The sequence below is a fragment of the Pholis gunnellus genome, assembly GCF_910591455.1.
Source record: "Pholis gunnellus genome assembly, chromosome: 3".
NCBI classification, from domain to species: Eukaryota; Metazoa; Chordata; class Actinopteri; order Perciformes; family Pholidae; genus Pholis; species Pholis gunnellus.
In genome coordinates, this window is record NC_136529.1 from 16,292,771 (window position 1) to 16,298,770 (window position 6,000).

The window sequence follows — 6,000 nt, forward strand, 5'->3', positions numbered from 1 at the left end:
ACTCTGTCTGGTGGCTGCAAGCATGTCTTATTCCCTGGGACTGAGTCACAAACCTGGGCTGGTCTGGGACCCTTGTCTTTCTTGTACTGTAGCTGTCTCACAGCTTTTACTTTCACAGTTAACAAATACTTCTTTCTGTGGACTGTGAATCTCGAACAAATAAAATCAGACCAGAGGAGTCGAGTTCAACACGGAGCAGGATGGAGTAAAAGAAATATATAAAAGAAATGGAACACAGCAACCCGTGACGAAGGACAGAAAGACAGCCGGGGTGGAAGAGAGAGCGAGGGATCATCCAGTAGAGATGACAGGGGCAACAGAGAGAGGAGAGAAAAGGAGGGAGAGATAGTGAAGCGAGACATCGATGACCTTCTTTTAGCTCTTAAACCATGCTGTTCATGCCATCGCATCACTCAGAGACAAGAACACCTCCTATACCCTGCTGCTGCGACATGAACATGACAGGGGCTGTCTGATATACTGGACAATGCTCTCTAACTCTCTCTCACACACACACACATACACAATTTTCATTTTGAGGCTTTATGTGATCTACAGTAAAACATCAGATTTTCATGTATTCCTAATTTGACTTGCCTTATTAGAACTGAATTATTCAGGCTAGATTATTTATGCTTTAATCCACTATTATTCAGGTTTTGTATCTATGTGAGACACACAAAACACAGAAAGATGTTCAGTTTTTACAGTTTTCAGTCCATGAATCAACTCATGTCTTTTCAGTGTCATTTTGAGGTTTCCCTTTATCTACATACTTTTTGTTTGAGGAAAGGAAGCTTGATAGTTCTTTAAAAAAGCTGTCTGAGAGTTTACCTTTTGCAGGTTTTGATCAGAAAACGGCATGTTGGGGTTTACTTTGCCTATTTAGACAGCAGTTTGTGTATATTGAAACCTTGTAAGTTGAACAATGATTACTTTGTGAGCACAGCACAAATCAGAGCTCCCATGAGTGGCTGCTATCAACAAAACTCACTGATGCTCTGTTCTTAAAATATGTATTTCCTTTCTAGTTGTTAACTCTCTCTGAATACGTCTGGAGCGTTCACTAATGCTGTGCCTGAGCTAGCCGTGACTCCTCGACTCACATGGATCTTCCTCTTTAGTTGAAGTTTAGCCCGCTAATGTTTAGGTATAAATAGGATAACATGATAAAGTGATGACATGGATGTTAACTGCAACTTGACTGGTTGGCAGAGGCATACAAACATGAGGAGGACAATTTAGTTATTTATTAGCATAGGCTTACTTATATAAATAGTACTATCTTATTAGCTATACTCACTTTATAGTCACATACATCATTGTAGAAGCACAGTACATAGTCTTGAAACGCTACATTGCCATGGTCCAAGACTGTGCAACAGTGGGAGATACAATGTCTTATCTATAGAAATCCACAGCATCCATCTTCCACCATTTGGCTTCAATGTGCAATCTAACGGTAAAAAGACATCCATCTCATAATCTATGTCTCTAAAACTATGCATCTGTGTCCTAACCTGAAGTCTCTGCTGTCTTTGCTGTTGGATAAACAAGTGCTCCAGACACAATTGCAGGAACAAATCCCCCCCCCTCCGCACTTTTTCTCTTTTCCTCCCACACAGTCTCACCCGTTCTCCCTCTTTTCATGGTTTACCTCCGGCTCTCGCTCTCTTTCCCTTTGTCTCTCCACAAACCACAAGGCCTCATTTGTTTTTATCTTGTGGTTAACGACGTATCATTTGGCCTCTGCTTGGGTGGGTTGGTAAACTGAAACTCTCCATCTTTCGCTGTGAGAGAAAAACATGTGCAGGAAATGATTATAGCTGGAGCTTTAGTTGTTCCGATTTCCTTGAAAAGAAGCATTGTTCTTTTCAGTGCTCTCAGCTTAATTGTGTTTTTTCATGTTGGACATTTAGCGATAAATGGCTCCAGGAAGTTTCATGACTGGTCACTGATCTTTTCAGATGATCCATTGATAACGCCAACGATTCATCAGACGTTCTTATCAACTGTCTCATGAGGTATTTTACTGTAGATAATGCTTTGCTGAGGCTTGTTTGGGGAATGATTGATGCCCTTATTTGAAAAAGTTTCTTGAATGCTCACCAGGCTGATGAGAAAGGAAAAGCCACTTGAAGACTCTACAGTGCTGAAAATAAAGATGTGGGGACGCAGGTGAGCAGGAGGTGAACCACAGGCCTGCGGACAGCAATGTTATAATCAAGACCACCTAAACCAAGACCAAGTCATGACCAAAGCGTATCGAGAACGAGATAAGACTTTGAAGTGTTGAGATTGAGTCGAGACAAAGACCAGACCAGTGCGAGTCACACACACTGCATGACACACTTGTGATGAAATGTGAAAAATGCACAAATTTGAGAAATTACATGTGAAATGAAAAATACATAATACGAATAATGAATAATGAGGAAAAAAGAAAAAGAGGAATGAGTATATTTGCGCCATGTGTCATGTCTAGACAGGAGACGAGCCTCCTTTCTAGTCTCTAAATCCAACACACAATGTAAAAAAGGCACCATGGCTCCAGAACTCTCTCTCTCTCTCTCTCTTTACCTTTTTAGCATCTGACTCTGTATGTTTTCCCAGTTTCAGTATGTGTTGCAGAATCTTCACGCTCTGTCATCGCACATTTCTCCACTAATCACTTTCTCTGACTCCTCCACTCCCACTCATCACCTGATTAGTAACCTACTTGTACTGCTGCCCCCTATGGAGTTTTAGCACAAGCATAAATACATGTAGTAAAATATTCTCATACAACGGTTCATACTGTACCTATGTAGCTATTTTTCCTCAGCTTTCCAGACATTTCTGACTGTTTCCATTTATCTGGGAATCTGTTTTTGAACTAAGATGTATCTATTCGTATACCGTCAATTTGGGAGACAAATTCGTTAAAACGGGATAAAACAATATACAATCCAATAACAATCTATTTCCTATCTGAATGTCTGGAATTGCTATACTTTTTATTAATTAAGCTGAGTTGCAATAAAATAATATATATTTAGTGTTAAACTTTCTACACAATTATCCCATTTGGTTCATAATATGGTCCCATTCTAAGAGTTTCTCTAGTTTTATTACCTTCTCCATTACTTTTACACCAGTTTTTGTTATAAGTTTAAGAGCAGTGCTCAATATTCTCATTAGGCACTTATCTTCAGCTCCAACTATCTCTTTTTCCGAACAAAATAACCTCATGATTCATTTTGAGGTCCGTTTTCAAAACACAGATGATTTCTGTATAAATCTTTTTTTTCCAATACACTTTCGAAAAACCGGACAGAGCCAAAAGATGTGGCTATAATCAGGATGGTTTTCAGGAGTCCCTCGAGCGTTGTGGTGTTACTGACTGTTGGGACTTTGCTTGCTGAACTTTTTAAGTGTAAATCTTTTCAGCAAACAGTCGCTGTGTTTCGGGCCACCTGATGAATGAAAGTCCAGTATTCACTCTCCTCCCCTGAGGGAAATATCTGACTCTTCAGCTGCTAAATGTTCACCAGCTAGTCGCTCACTGTGTCCGTCTGCTGTATGGTACAGAGCTGTTGGGTTTTAAGAGGTTTTTTCGCTGACGACAGCGTCTGATGCCAAAAGTGTTGCGGTGAGAGTGAACCAAAACAGTAAAGTTGTGGGCCGGACAGCTAAACATTGAGCTGAAACGCACTTTAAAGCTGGAGCTGCATATTTGTGTGATACATCTCTGTAGGTTCGTCCGTAACGAGCAAACCCACATTGTCACATGCTGCGTTTGCATGACACAACCGCATCAACGCAACATCACTCTGGTTAGAAACGTGGAGTAAAACTATATAGTCTGTAGTCTGTACAATGTTTGTTTTTAATTCCACACTCTCTGACTTATTGGTCAATGTTGTATCCCACCACTTCTAACATTTTCACTGCAGATGTGTCTGTGTGCCGAAGCATACTTTATCTAAGGAGGGAACAGGGGGTTGAATGATGTGTTGAAAAAGCAAAGACAAGACGGCCATTGATTGTAAGAATATATCGAAGCTGCTTAGCTGGTGACTTATTATTTGCTGCATTCACAGCCGAGACAGTAAATCTCAGCTGGCCAAACTCACTCCCTCTCTCTTTTTCTGTTCTTCATCTATCGTTTTCTTTTTTCAGAAGCAGTCTGCCAACATTTCTCTCGTGCCCCACTTTGTCTTCTTTTCTTTTTGCTTAATAATGACCGTGCATCACGATTGCTTCATTTCAGAAAATTGCCATAGTCATTATCTCTTTAACCCCTCTCCCTGCGTTTTTCAGATTGTGCCATCTATTGCAAAACATTAATTGTTTGCTCTTTATCAACAGGCTGGCTAGATGCTCACAGGCTGAAATCCAGCTCTGTCTTTGCTCAGTGTGAGTGAAAAGTGATGCTGGGTACCGTAGGACCTGAATAATTCATGCTTGCTCTGGCTATGTCCATGTGTTTTAAATACTGACTATGGACCAGGTAGTTATGAATCATTCATCAGAGGCGATTAAAGTCTGCTGTTAATTAACCCTTATCCTTTCACAGTAGTATGGAGGGGGTCAGTGACTGGTCCCTGACCTGACCTCTCAGACCACCTGCTCCCTGCAGTGTGACTCAGTCTCTCACTCCTGAATTCAACTGTCTCTCTTGCTGGAGGCACTGTGCAACTGTTTGTCTTTTCTTGGATAGGAAAGGTATATCCAATTGAGATACAAGGACTTCTTCCCTTCAGAATCACCCAAAAAAGTTATTTTTCTAGAAGCGATAAGAGTATGCTGTATTGTTCAATATAAAAGACATTATGAAACATGTTTTGAGTGTGCTGAGTAGCCTATGTTAAATGTTAAATGTTTGTATGTGTCTGAGTGAGTGTGTGTGTGTAATTGCCGTGACGAGACAAGATGTTGAGAACTCAGCCGTGCATGTCGTCAGAGCGCCTGAACGCTCCGCGGATGGCCCACAGAGAGGAGGAATGAAGGAGAGACAGAAGGGGGTAGAGGGATGAGAGGAGAAGAGAAGGAGAGACGGATAAATGAATAAACAATGTTTATTGTTTATACAACAGAGAACTTCACAGTGATATCAGAGGGAGCAGCTGTGATACTGTATGTGTGATTTGTGTGAGAGGTTGTGTGTGTAAGGACTGAGGTCAGATTAATGTCACCCAGTAATTACACCCAGTTCAAAATGTCATTCACTGGTTAATTACCATACAAAAATGTTTCATTATACACGGGATATATAAGCTGCATTTGTGTATTTGTGTAATATGCGTGCAGAAATTGGAAGCAGTATTCCAATGTGGATGGATTCATTGGCCTGTGAATGTGAAAAGAACGTTTGCACTCTGTATTTCTTCTGTCTTCCTCAGTTTCTGAATATAAAATATCCTCTAAATGAACCAGTGAAGGCAAGAGTGTGATGAACTGAGACTGAGAGAGTAAAGAAAAAGGAGAAGGGATATTTCTAATATACAGCAACCAGTTAGTATTAGGCAGTTTAGAAGCGTAAGCGTTGTCAAGACAGAATATACAGTGAAAAATATACATTATATTATATTATTGTAATATTATATTATGTTGTGTATAACAGACTAAGAGTCTACATGCTAGCAGCTCCGTGCGGCTGTAGTTTGGCACTAAGATGCTTTGAGCTGAATGCTAACTTCATCATGCTAACATGTTAACAATGACAATGCTGACATGCTGATGCTAAGCAGCTGTAATGTTAATAACCATGTTCACCATTTTTTTTTGGTGTTAACATGCTAACATGAGCAGTAAACAGCTTGTACAGCTGTGGGCGACGGGAATGTCATTAGTTTGGACAAAGTATTGGACAAAATCTTTTTTACCTGATGTAAGAAAGGTCAGTGCATCACCATAGAAATTACAATTCACCCAGAGGGGAACATGGATTTCTGTACCAACTTTAAATTAGCAGTTTATAGGATTAAGAGGTATTTATTGGCAGAGAGGGAATAAAAT